Source organism: Protopterus annectens, chromosome 3.part0 (assembly GCF_019279795.1).
Source record: "Protopterus annectens isolate FY-2018-M chromosome 3.part0, PAN1.0, whole genome shotgun sequence".
Lineage (NCBI taxonomy): Eukaryota > Metazoa > Chordata > Ceratodontiformes > Protopteridae > Protopterus > Protopterus annectens.
In genome coordinates this window covers 616592592-616607579 of record NC_056731.1, presented here as the reverse complement: position 1 = coordinate 616607579, position 14988 = coordinate 616592592, and positions in this window count along the sequence as shown.

The window sequence follows — 14988 nt, the reverse complement described above, 5'->3', positions numbered from 1 at the left end:
GGCAGTTGGTAGAGCCCAGAGCCTACCATCTGGCACCTCTAGCCATAGCCCATGACATTCCTTTTGCAGATAAAAAAGGGTTACTGTATAGAGACTGGATCCTTGAGGGAGGGCTTGAGGGTGAGGTATTTTAGCAGTTGGTAGTGCCAGGAGCATACCATCTGGCACCTCTAGCCATAGCCCATCATATTTCTTTTACAGATTATATGGGCATAAAGCGTACCAAGAGTTGCATTATGCAGAGTTTTTATTGGCCTAGGATTGCAAAGGACATAACAGAGTACTGCAGGACCTGTGAACAGTGCCAAAAGGTAGGCAGGAGGTAGGGACATAAGTTGTACCATTTCATGATAGGGAGGTCCTGGTGCTGAGTATCTGTTGTGGATGGCAGGAGGAGTCTAAGGAGAGGGTCTATATTGAAAACTTGAACGTTGACTTACCCGAACACCTAAACGTCGACACATATTCCGTGAACCGCAAATAGACCGAACTCCCTAAACCGCGAAATTCAAAAACTCGAAATATCATAGTTCCCACTGCTCGCTACATACTACCTAACTAAATAAACCACATAAATACACTAAACAAAACCCTACTTCTAACCCTAAACTAAACCCTACTTCTAACCCTACACTAAATCTTTCATATACCACCAAGTATGCACGTAACTTAACCCGCACCCCTAACCATAAGGTCCGTAACTATTGCACACTTACCTTAAAAAGCTATACACAAACAAACTAAATAATCCACACACATACACTTAATAAAACCCTACTTCTAACCCTACACTAAATCTAACATACATTACCATCTATGCACTTACCTTAACCCACACCCTAACCCTAAGGTCCGTAACTATCGCACACTTACCTTACGGAGCTATACTGCAGAAGGGCCAACCATGACGAATCAATGTTTTGGATTTCGCACTTCAGGACGATCGATGTTTTTGCGGTTTGATGAAGACGTGTCGGCATTTAGATGTTCGGGTAAGTCAACGTTCGAGTTTTCAATATAGACCCTATGGAGGGATCTGGTGCTTGATCTTCTCAGTGAGGCTTGAACTGACATTTCTGTGGGTGAGGTAGCAATATCTCAGTGGCTATCCCCTATTCACGTTAAAGAAATATGAACAGTGTTACAGGAGTTTGGGGGCATGTTCACTGGGAAACCTGGGTGCACCCACCTAGTGCAGCACCATGTGGATACACAACCCCAAAGGCCTATTAAGCAAGCTGCTTATAGGGTGCCAGAGCAAGTAAAACAGACTTTGAAGGAGAAGATATCAATTTCCAAAAGTCCATTCTGACTCAGGATCAGGATCTCAGGATCATATGTATCTGGGATGAAGGATTCAGACAGTGCCAGTGATGGCTTCTCTTCCACCTCCAAATGTTTTGTCATTGACAGCCTTCTTTTTGTCTCTTCTTCCTCTGACTGCCATTGCAGCCAGAAAGTTTCTTCGGGCCCTGAGATTCATGGCCTCTTCTGTTCCAGTGCTCCCTCTTGGTAGATTGTGTATGCAGAAGCTTCACTGGTACCTCAGGTTGCTTTGGGTGCAGCATTGCCATCCTCTGAATTTCAGTATATCTCTCCTTCATTGTCTAAAAAAGAAGTGTGAGTGGTGAATTCGACAGTTTGCTCTCAACCCAGGCCTGCCCTTTCAAACTCCAGTCCTTTCTCAAGAACAGTTCACTGATTCTTCGGACATAGATTGGGGGCTTGATGTGGTCCCCTGAAGGAGTCTCTGCCCCCGATCAGAAGTCATACCATGTCAGCATCAAAGAGTTGAGAGCTTTGATTCTAGCCCTTCCGGCTTTTTCACCCCTTGTTCACTTCAGGCCCTTTGAAAGTGTACACAGATAACACTATCAGAACTCAGAGATTTGGGATGCATTGCTAGGTTTAAAAAGGCTCTTGTGGTCATTAGCTTAGTAAACCCATATGAACCTATGAACTACAGTGATGTGGTATGTCAGCAAGCAAGGAGGCAGAAAATCTTACCTACTCTGCAGGATGGTTCTTCAGGCCTGGGAGGTGGTTCTCAATTATCAGTTAAGTCTTCAGGCAGTATATATTCCTTCAATCTAGTGGCAGACTCTTTGAGCAGGTCCAAAACACAGGTTCACAAATGGATGCTTCACAGAGATGTGTTTCTGGACATTGGCCATCTGTGGGGTATTCCTCAGGTCGATATTTTTGCCTTGCCTCTGAGCAGGCAGCTCCCATTATTCTGTTCCAGAGTGCCATGCCATCTGGCATGGAAGACGGATGCCCTTTCTTTTCATTGGAAGGGGGATGTTTCCTCATGCTTTCCTTCCTTTTCCTCTACTTCCAGGAGTCCTGCAAAAAATTCAGCTGGACTCCCCAAAAAATCTTGGTAGTGACTCCTACTCAGTGGTTCCCCCTCTTAACGCATCTGGCAAGGGGCAATCACCACAAGTTACCTTACTGGTTGGACCTCCTCACACAGAACAAAGGGTCTCTCATCCATCCTCACTTGTCCACTCTTAAGCTGACACTGGGTAATAAGGTTTTGATCCCTTTCAGACTCCTCTTTTCTGAGAATGTGCTTAGGGTTTTACAGGAGGCAAGGAGACCCACAACCAGAAAATCGTATATGTCAAAATGAAAAAGATTTTCTGAATGTTGCCATGCTTGTAACCAGGACCCTTTTCCAGTGGGGGTCTTTTGGTCCTTTCCTATTTGTGTGAGTTGCTCCAGTCTGGCTTAGCCCATTCCTCTGTGCAGACCCATTTGTCAGCCATTTATGCTTGTCTGCCCTTGAATCCTCCTTTGGCTTCTCATTTTCAGGTCAGACAATTTCTTAAAAGCATAGTATATCTTAAGCCTGCAAATGGAACCTATTCCTCTTCCATGGGACCTTAATTTTGTTTTGGAAAAATTGACTCGGGCTCCTTTTCAGCCTGCAGATTCTGCTTCTTTTCAGCATTGTACCTAGAATACTGTCTTATTGCTTGCTTTTACTTCTGCTTGGAGAGTTTCTGAGATTTAGGCTGTTATGGCCATTCCACCCTTTTTGTTTTTTCACAGGAAGAGGGTGTCCCTTCATACTAATCCTTCTTTTATGCACAAGTTGGTAAATGAGTTGTCCTTGAATCAATCAGTACAACTACCTTCATTTGAGATAGTCTTGCATACCTTGGATTTGCAGACAGCTTAGGTACTATTTGGATAAAACTAAGGCCATTTGTACATCAGACCATCTTTTTGTTTCTTTTTATCCCAGGACATTGGGTTTGGCTGTTTCTAAGGTCATTTCTTTTTGTTATTCTTTTCATTGCAAATCTTTGTCTGTTTCTGTTAGAGCTCATTTCACTAGGGCCGTTGCCTCTTCTGGTGCTTTCTTCAAGGGGTTGGACACCAGTTCCATCCTTGAAGCCACTACCTGGTCTTCAGTGCATAAGTTTACTAAGCATTATAAAATGGATATGGTCTCTAGGGCCAGAGCAGGTTTTGCTAGAGCCATTTTGAATGGGTTTGTTAAAGACTCTTCCACCTCCCATTCTGTTTCTTGAGCTTTTATACTCTCCCCAGTAAAGAATACTGCAATAGTGATAAAGGACATAGTACAGTTGCGTAAAATCTTATTATAACAGTAGATGTCCTTCTCTTCACTGTTGCAATATTTGCTCCCTCCCTCCAAACCCTTTTTGTTTATTCTGTTTTTTTTTTTTGTTTTGTTTTGGATTCCCTGCTGTTTGAGGGTCTCAACTTTCCTCTGCATTTTCTCCTTTTAGATGTGCATGGACTCCTTTTCCCTATGGAGACTGCTGTCTACAATGACAATTCATTTCTGGGTAACTGTGTCTGTATATCACCTTTTTGCCCTACATCCTGTGTGGGGAGCATTCATGTGATGTAAGGTGCATACAAGGTCATAAGGCTTTGGTATACTGGCTGAATTTCAGACTATCTTACGCAGGATATCCCTATAGTAAAGAATACTGCAACAGTGAAGAGAAGGACATCTACTGTTATGGTAAAATTTTACACAACTGAATTTTCTTAAGACATCTAGATACAAACAGGTAGTTGTTCTGTAGTGACACTATACAAAAATAAAACAGGTATTTCTTCCTTGGTGACATTATATATGATATTAAATTCTGAGTATAAAATATTTAGTATGCAAACAGTTCATGTGCAATATATGTGACAAGCAAACATTATATAGGACTTAAGACATGGGTAAGGAGGATTGCATTTAGATGTTAGGGATAATGAAAACTAGGTAGTGCCAGACATTAATTGGTAGGTAGCTAATGATTAAAACTAGCTAAAAAAGATACCAGTTGGCATAATGGTTAAGGTCTTTATCTCCCATGCACAAAGCAAAAGGTTTGACCTTGACATCTGGACAATGCCTGTGAGGACTTTGTATGCTGTTCATGTGTCTTTTTGGGGTTCCTCCCACCTCTCAACAGCATGCTGAATATTTCCACCTCCATCTCATCCAAGAATGGAGTTTTGGGCAGCAGTACACACTCTAGAGGGCCCCTACAGGGGGGAGTAGTTGTATAAGACCAACTGCTTTTGGCATCAGCTGTTGTGCACAGTATCCTCAAGATAGGAGAACACAGATCACAGGCAGTGCACCATATCAGGGCTAGCTACTCTATGGTTTAAAATACAGCACTGGGTGATTTGGTCATGTTGACTAATGTCTCCAAATGGGCATGCGTGCTTGCCTGTGATAACTGAGGACCCAGACTACTCTGACCTACACCAGGGACCCATGCTAATAGTGGAAGGGGTGTATATGCCCCAGTTGGCCAGTGTGTGCCTGCCATAAAGCTCAGCAGCCTCAAGTCAATAAGCTACTGGTTGGCTGGTGTCAAGTTGCTCAGTTTGGGTTATCTGGGGTGGCTCTGTTGAATGAGAACTGGACATAAAACCAATCAACCTAGCAAACAACTAAGAAGTGCTGCACTCATTATAGGTTCACTCAGTGTAAGTTCACTGGCAGGGTGCAGCTTGAAAGTGGATGACATGATGGTAAGGAGGAGGCTGAACATCTTATGTTTCCAAGAGGCAAGAAGAAAGGGCAGTTCAGCAAAGTCATTTGGCTTGATATCCAGAGTCTACTACTCAGGAAGAGGACAGACTAAAACTGGAGTGGGAATTGTGGTGAGGGAGAAGCTACAAAACACAGTGAGTTATGTCGTCAGAATTAAAAACAGACTCATGGAAATCAGACTCCAGCTTAATGATAGGGCAGTATTCATAATCTCAAATTATGCCCCACAGCAGGGTTGTGATAGTGAGGAAAAGAGTGCATTCGGACAACAGTTGCAGGACTTATTATATAAAGCAGGACAACAGACAGGATAAGATATGAGGATCACCTGGATCCATATGGGTGGGGCAACAGGAATAAGGAAGGAGAGGGCATTTTATAATTCTTTCAGGCAAATGGCTTGATAGTAGCCAACACATGGTTCAGAGGGAGAGACAGTTACAAGATCACATACAAGAATGGCCAACATGCAGTTCAGGTAGACTTCCTTCTAGTAAAGAAAGGGCACTGGGGTATATTCAGTGATTGCAAAGTTATCCTCAGTGAAACGGTCTGCCCACAGCATAAACTACTGGTTGCTACAATTAGCTACAAGCAATGGTCAGAGAAGGCTCTAAGGTCAACAGAGAAGAGCCCGAAGAACTGAAAATTGACTAGAGAGAAAGCACAACAGTTCAAGGAATTACTCCGGGCTCAAGCTCCTCAAGAAGAAGAGAAAGAGGAAATAGTTAGAGTTGAAGACGAATGGCAGTGTCTCAAAACAACACATATGAGGACTACAGAATAGATATACAGCCAAGCCAGGTAAAGAAATAAGATACATAAGTAAAGATGATGATGGAATGCAGAAGTGCAGGAAATTGCTAAAAGAAAGAAGGCATACAGAAAAAAGTGGGAGATAGAATAGGCGGACCAGGCTAGGAAGGAATACTGGTTGGCACACAAAGAAGCTAAGTAAGGAATTGCAATAGCAAAGAGCAAGGCATCAGAGGCACTCTACCAGCTTCTGGAAAGTAAGTCAGTAGATGGCACAAAGAAACTATATCAGGTTTCAAGGCAAAGGCATAAAGAAGATAGTCAGACACCCTTCATAAGGAATGCCACAACAACCTGCTCACCAATCCACAGTATATCAAAAGCAGATGGAAGGTGTACTTCCATCAATTTCTGAATGAGGAAAACCCCCAAAAGCTGAACTGCATCAGCCACAGCCTGTGATGAAAGAGGAAGAAGAATCCACCATAGAAGGAGTAAGAACAGCAGTAAGGAAAATGATGTCAGGGAAAGTAATAGGCTCGAATGAGATCACAACAGTTATTTCTTCAAGATGCTGGGTGAATTAGAGGAGCAATAGCTCCTGAGGATACTCATAGCAGTATAGAGAGAAAGGCATATCCATAATGCTAGGAGTTTTCCTAGTGGTATGGAGAGAAAGGCATATCCCAGATGAGTGGAGAATAAGCATACTAGTGTCAGTGTACAGGAACAAAGGGGGCATCCACAACAGTGAGCAACACAGAGGTATCTCTGTCACATTGCATGAAAGTTTTGTAGAGAGTGATTGATAAATGAATATGCAGAGTAGTAGAAAGTAAGATGGGAGATGACCACTCTGGATTCAAATCAGGAACTGATGTTTGCAGTAAGACAGATGGTTGAGAAAAAGCTAAATATGAGGAAAGAGTCCAACTGGACATTCCTATACTTGGTAAAAGCATATAACAAGGTCCCAAGAAAGCTGATTTGGGCAGTCCTATGGTAGTTTGAAGTCCCAGAAACAGTGGTATAATTAGTACAGTCCATGTGCAAAGACCCAATAACTCATGTACAAACAGTGTTCGGTCTCATGGAATGGTTTCCAGTGGGAGTGGGTATGTATCAGGGTTCAGCTCTGAGCTCACTGCTGTTCATACTGGTGATGGACTACATTAACAAACAGGTTGGAGGGGACATATTAGTAAAATTGCTGTATGTAGACAATGTGGCAAAACAGGCAGACTCTGGGCAAGAACTTTAGCAAAGGTGAGGGGATTGGAATGGAAAAGTGAAGGCACGTTATATGAAACTGAATATTGATGAGTGTTGTAATGCAAACGGGGAAATCAGAAGAAGTTGAGAATTGAGATAAAAGGCAAAATAGTGGATCATGTTAATAGGTTCAAGTATTGGGAGGGGGTGGTTGAGGAGAAGGAAATTCTGAATGAGGAGGTCAAAGCTAGAATCAGAACGGCTGCAGCCAACTGGCACAGAGTGTCAGGAGTAGTATATGACAGAATAATGCAAAGAAGCTGAAAAGTAAGATATACAAAACAGTGGTGCAACCAGTATTACTGTATGGTGCAGAAACTACAGTAAAGGTGGAGCAGCTGAGGAAGCTAGAGGTGATAGATATGAAGTGCCTGAAATGGGTGGTATGATGCACAATGTTGGACAGTTGATGAAATGAGGACATCAGAGCATAAGCCAGAGTAGCTACAACTGCAGAGGTCAAAGTGAACAGATTACTGTGGTTCAAGCATATATGCAGAAAAGCAGAAAACAGCACGGTGAAGAAAATTTGGGACAAGCAGTAAGGAGGCAAGAGGAAATGAGGGCATCTAGCAAAGAGGTGGATGAATTGTTTGAGAGAAGACCTGTGACAGTCAGGCATGACTGTCAAAGAAGATAGGTGAGTGGCAATGAATTGAGAGAGAGAGATGGTGACAGTTGACACAACACCCCAATCCCATGTAGAAAATGGGGAAAAAGGGGGTTGATGGTGACGATGATGAGATAAGAGTTAAAACTAGAAGAGGGAGAGAGACATTATATAGATGATGAGTCCAGGATAATGGAGGTAAGAATACCAAGTTACATAGTGATATAGAACCTGGTTATATGAGAGTGATGGAGGCTATTTAAAGAAGGATAAAGTAGGAGGTTAGAAAGAAATTGACGTAAAGTGGGGATTACTGAGGAAGAGTGGTGGAAAGGTTTGTTTTGTAGAAGAAGACAGAGGTTTGAAAAGAATAGTAGGTATGAGATGACAAAGGTAAAAATGCGTCACCCAGGTGTAAAGCATGTGCACAGTATATAAGAAATTAATTTCTGCCATGACATTTCTTTGCATATTTTAAAAGTCAGAATTTGTACTGAATATTGCAAGGAAACATTTGATGTTCTTCATATTAATCACTGCTGCAGAGGCCTAAGCTATATGTGTTATATGCTGTGTAGGATACAACAGCTGGACAGCTTCCAAAGCTTCAGGACACATTCCACACACCCAAACCATTAGTTAGCTCAATGTGAGCTGACTAAAAAGACAGGTGTGGGTGCCAAGCCCTTCAGAGCTTTCCTGCTGATGAAGTGGGCTCTACTCTGCAGGCTTTTGAGGAGTAATGGTTGGCTTATGCTGTTCCATTGATAGGCAGATAAGTTCCCTTTGGGAAACAACTGTCCGTAAATGTTAACTTTCCTGTTGAGGAAAGTATGTTTTAAGCTAGGAATATGTGATCCTATTCATTCAGTCCATCTAATTTGGCATATGGTTCCTTGAGTCCTTGCTTGGATCCGATCCAGCCAGTTTAGTCTTTAGCCTTGAGACCTTCTAAAATTTTTGTTACATAATTCCCTTATCCCTCCTCTTGTTTGCCACCTCTTGGAGAAGCATTGCAGATCTCACTAGTAAAGCACTCTGCCTCTTCCTGGAATCATGTAGTGAGAATTTCAAACTATTTTCACCTTACTTTTGGTCTTTGACTGTGTAAAGTCTGTTAGATTCATTAGAAGAGTTTTTTTCAAGTTTTTATAAAATGGTAGTGTGTATTCTTACTTCCTTGCTTTTCTGTTTGGCTTTGTACCATTTTGTTTTCTGTATTTCTTTACTTATCTTCTTACGTCGTTATAGTAGTTCTTATTAGTAGAGATAGTTTTATATAGCTTTATAGAGATATTCATATAACTCTGCTTTGTGTGAGTCTGTGTTGTGCTTGTTTTTCTTGTTTCAGTATGGAACAGAAGTCCAGTTTTAAAAATGTTCCCAGTGTGGACACAAAACACCCCCCAGACTCCCATCATTTATGTATGGTCTGTTTAAGGTTGTTTTTCCTTAACTTTTAGGTATGATATCTGTGCTGCCTTCAGACCTATTGCTTTGTTCGATAGGCATAACAAGCTTATTTTCAATGGACTTATCCTGCCAGATCCAGACCCTTCTAAAACCAAGAGGCTGATGAAGAACCCTTCAAAGCAAAATGAGCCAGAGCTGAAGAAATGGCAGGCAGAAGCTTTGACTACAGTTTTGCTGCTAAAGATGCCTAGACTGGAATATATTCTAACCAGAACTCCAATGTACACTACACATCTGGATCCAGAACCCTTACCAGAATGCTTACCAATCATCACAAGATTTTCCTAAGAAAGTGAAGAAGCCTGTTTCCAGGTCTACGTCTGTCTTATCCAACAAGTCTTTTGGATCCTGCAGTAGTGCCTCCAAAGTGGATTTCACTCATCTACTGCAGAAGTTCCTTTGGACCGAAATTGAGATGGGGATCATTGTGACTTCGTTGTCTCCAAATTTTACTGGATCCATGCATTTCACTCCCATCCAGGCAATCTGTCCAGCAGCTGTGTCTTTCTTGGATCCATTGGGTCAACCAGGTCCTGTGGCTTCAGAGCTGAGGAGCCATGTCTCCATGTCTCTCAAAGAATTGCATTTGACCTTTCAGTCACAGATTACACTGGATCTGATGACTGACTCTTAGAGCTGAGCAGTTAGGTGGATAGCTCCATTGGTATTTTCAATGACGTCTACCTAAGAAACCTCGGAGGAATCCCCTCCACAGAGCCAGCTACTCCATCAGATCTGGAAATCAAACCAGGTCTATTGTTCTCTCTCTCTCTCTGTTTAAAGGACTGGATCTGACCACGGGTGTGATTTTTTTCTGATAGTGCTGAAGTTGGAACAGCTTTCAGAGTGCTGAGGAGAATCATATCACCTCACAAGGTGGATCCACAAGATCTATGGCCATGGGTCTTCCGCATGACCACTTCTCCTTGGGTTCAGCTTTGCAGCAGACATCATCCTGGCAGTTTCATTCCATTGGCCCCCAATCTACTGATTTTCAGGCTGTGACAGCCCTCTGAGGACTCAGGTTTATCATCCTCTGAGCCACTTAAGATGATGGCATGCTAGAGGAAGAATGTAGGCTCACCAGAAGAGTTCAACCCATCAGACACTGATTCAGATGATAGAGAGGGTTCCCCACAATCCTCTTCTGAGGACGTGTCCTTTGGTGAGATACATGTCACAAGATGGGTTGCTAACTGGCTCACTGACAGAACCCACACTGAAAGTAGCAGACTCTTAATCCGACTTCAAACCAGTGACAAGTGGAGTACCACAGGGTTCAGTCCTGGGTCCTCTCCTGTTTGCTTTCTACTTCTCTGAAGTATAGGCTAACACAGAAGGTCTTTGGCTAATGAAGTTTGCAGATGACTGCAAACTAGGAGCCATAATCAAAACTCCTAATGATGTGGACATCCTACAAAAGGGCCTCACTGAGACAGATGCCTGGTGTCAAAGCCATGGCCTCTAGCTCAATGCCAAAAAGTGCATTGTCATCTCCTTTGGTAAAACCTCTGTACTCATGAACTACCACATAGGCGGTAGTCTACTTAACACCGAAAGTGTGATAAGAGACCTTGGGACACAGGTGGACAGTAGTCTCTCCTTTGATAATCACATTGCCACAGTAGTCAGGAAATCCTTCTACGTGGCACACCTCATCACAAAAGGTTTCTCATCCAGAAAAAAAGAGGTCACTGTTCCCCTCTACACGTCACTCATTAGACCCATTATAGAGTACAATGCTCCTTTTGGTAGCTACCTCACAAGACATTTACAACAACTGGAAAGGCCACAGAAGTACCTCACCAGCCTCAAACAGATGCCCTACACAGACCGTCTCAAAAAACTCCAGCTTTACTCCGTTGCATATCGCCTACTCAGAGGTGATCTCTGCCTATCATACAAAGCTATGTCAAACTCAGAGCTGTTGGACATGCTCCACTTAAAGAAATCCCAATCCCTCTGAGCTACACGCTCTAGGGACCTAAACCTTGTCACCACAATAAACAGAATATGCTGGAGGGATAGATTCCTGTTCCAGAGACTTCCCATACTCTGGAACAAACTACCTATCTATATCAAACAAAGCTCCTCATTAGCACTCTTCAAGAAAAATCTTGATGATTGGATGGGAAATAGGAAATTCACCCTGGGGATCACTTCTGTGGCTCTGCTCGACAGGGGCACAGGAAAATAATTTTCTTGGGTGGCGAAAGCCAGGGTACCTTTTTGGCTAGGCTCATATAGGTCCTAGGGCCAATAGCCTAGTACCTACCTATGAACCTATGAACCTATCCATGTACTGCCTTCACAGTGTGATAGATGGAGCAGCGAGGGCAGATAAAGCAGGCATTACTATAAGATGCCATCATTGGCTGTGCCTATGCAATTTTGCAGACAACTTTAATGTAGCCTTCAACAAAAAGTAATTTGATGGAATCACCTTGTCTGGTAAGCCAGTGAAAACCACATGTAGACATGCAAGCAAAATGGCAAGGTGCTTTCTGCAGTCAGAGTGAAATTTGAGTCACCACAGCTCACATCTAACAGCAACCAAAAGGGTGTTTGATCACTCTGGTTTCCCACATCCTGCTGTCAGAACAACTCAGCTTCTAAAAGGGGTGGTCATATCAAAGGAGGACACTTCAACAGATGCAGGTCCAGAAGCTGAGGGGGTCTGCAGAATCAGGACTTCAGGGGACCATTTTCTGACAGGTGACCACAGAATTCCTGCAAGGTTGTCTGACTGTCGTACTCTGGAGTCAGTTGGGAGATGCCCTCTACCCTCAGTTGTGGTTTGCCATCACCCAAGACAGATGGGTAAGAAGGATAATATCCAGAGGTTAATACTTCCATTTTTGGAACTTCCTCATCCTCCTCATTCCTTCCAGTTGCTGGATCTTCTGCCCTATCAGGCAAAGGCTGCTATGTCAGAGATTTTATCTCTGCTACAAAAAAGAGCTATCCAGAAGTCCCACCAGATAACTACTTCTCAGGATTCTACTCAAGCTTCTTTTTGGTTCCAAAGAAAACAAAGGACATTGGGCCCATTTTGTACCTCAGTCTCCTAAACCCTTACACAGAAAATACCTGATTTTGAATTGTCATGGTGCAATCTATTCTTTCAAGTTTACAGAAGAATGAATGTATGTGCTCATTAGAGCTATAAGACACATACCTTCACATAAAGATTCAGGAGGAGTCTAGGAAATTCCTATGCTTCCATTTGGGAGCCAGTTATTACTAGTTCAGAGCACTGCCATTTGGTCTCACCACATTCCCCAGGGTGTTCACCAAATGTATGGCAGTCATAGCAGCTTATCTACTACTTCAGGGATTCAAGATTTCCTCTTATCTTGATGACTGGCTGCTGGCCGTTGCATCCTGGTGAAAGACAGTCTTTTTTAGCTGTGTGCATCCCTCAGAATCATCGTAAATTTGGCAAAATCCATCTTGACCCTCACTCAGTATTTAGTTTTTCTTTGGTGTCTTTTGGACATGACAGTTCCACAAATTTTCCTTCCATTTGAGAGGATCTTATCTCTCAGATAGGTTGCTCAAGTCCTTCAAGACATAATTTGTCCTACAGCAAGATCTGTATTGAGAGCATTGGGCTTAATGGCAGCATCTGTACTCCTGGTTCAGTTTGCCTGGTATCACATGAGGATTGCACAATGGTTGCTTTAACTTCCATGGTCTCAGAAATATGACACTTTATCTCTTCCTTTATGATTAACTCTGTCATGTTGGTCCCATGTGGAGTGGTGGCTGCACTCTCCCTTCATAACAGCTGGAAGACCTTTCTAAGTGGCTCCACTAGTAGCAGTCTTAACCATGGCTACACCCTCCATTGGGTTGGGGGTGCTGGGCATTGTGAAGGGAGAATTGCCCAAGGTATATGATGATAATCAGAAGCTTGTCTTCACATCAACATCCTAGAAATGAGGGAAGTCCTTCTTGTGTTGCAGGAGCTCCAGAACTGGCTTTCTGTAGGTGTGATAAACATTCAAAACTGACAACATGACAATGGCCTGGTATATAAGCACACAAGGGGAGACCAGATCCTATCTGCTCTGCTGCAAAGCCATGAGAATGTGGCAAAGGACACTAGCTATTCACCGGTTTCTGACATAACACACATCCCTGGGAGGAGCAATGACCTTGCAAACAGGCTGAACAGAACTCTTCTCCTTCTTCACAAGTAGTGCCTAAATCCAATGATAGCAAAAGAGATTTTCAGCCATTGGGGTGAACCATGCTAAGATCTTTTTTGCAAATGCACAGATCTCCAAGTGCAGCAGTTATTTTGCTAACCTTCAAAATGTGGGATTGAACCCCAGGGATGCTCTATCCAGTCCTTGGCCCCCAGGGCTACTTTACTGTTATCCACATCTTTCCCATATGACCAGTTCATACAGAAAGCAATTCAGTATAAGGTTAAAGTTATCCTCACTGCCCCTTATTGGCCCAGACAGATTTGGTTTCCCCTCCTGAAACCCTACCTGAAGGAAGACTCTTGGTTCCTAGACCCGATTCTGGATATAATATCTCACCTGCCTGGAGATTCTTTGATGGACTTTCTCAATTCAGAATTAACCACTTGGTTTCTCTAATTCTGATGATGGCATGGGACAACTCCTTTTCCTCAGATGTTGTACAGATGCTCACAACTACCCAGAAATAACAACTCGGAGAGAAGGCATGGCATTCTTGAAAAACACTACCTACTACTATAAACAGACAGCTCTACACCCAGTATGCAACCTTGCCAAGCAAGCTATACACCATCATTGAAGTCACTTGATGAATTCATACCAAGCCTCACTAATAAAATCACCAAAAAACTTCTGGAAAGAGGTTAGTCCTCCTATAGGATGGAAGAACCTTTCCTCTATGAATTCCACAACCTCTCAACTTTCTGCTTCTAATTTCATTTCTCTTTTCAGCAATCTTCCCAGCCCCTTCTATAGCCATTCCCAAACTGCATCTGACATTCCCACCTTATCTTCATACATCCCTACATTCTACTTCCAACTGTCATATCCAAGGACATCTACCCTCTGCTTGAACAGATTAAACTTGATAGCCCCGATACTGGCAGCCTTCACCCATGGTTTATTTATCACTGTAGAGACAGCATTATTGCCCTGCTGAATCACATCAACAACCTGTGTATTATACTTAATATCATATCTAATATCTGGAAGAATGCCATTGTAAAATCACTCCCTAAGAAACATAATTCCTCTGGTCCAGTAGACTTTCAAACCATTTCTATTCTCCCTACCCTAATAAATATTCTGGAAAAATTAATTACTTTACAACTCACTGAATACATTAACCAATGCCACCTTCTCTCTCAAAAGCAGCATTATATCCACAGGTGTCTGAATACACAATGACAACATTCATATTGGAATGGACAAAGTTTTAATTACTGGAGAAATTTTTATTGACCTCACCAGAGCCTTTAATATTGTTGCTCACTCAGTTTTCCTAGACCATTTTACTGAAATAAGAGTTAGTGATGACACGCTTCCCTGGTTAAAAAACTACCTCTCTAACTACCACTTCATAGTTAATTTATGTTCATCAGTCTCTACATCAGTCCCTCTGAAGAAAGGTGTACCGCAAGGATCGATTCTGGCACCTCTCCTATTTTCTGTCCACATTAACAAACTTTCTTTTGACTTACTCCATCTTCCTCTCCTGCTTTATGCTGATGACATGACTTATTCTGCTCTGACCATTCTGTCTCTTCTCTTAAACTTGAACTTCAGGCTGATTTTCATGTCCTTACTGAATGGGTCAGTGATAAAGAATTACTACTAAA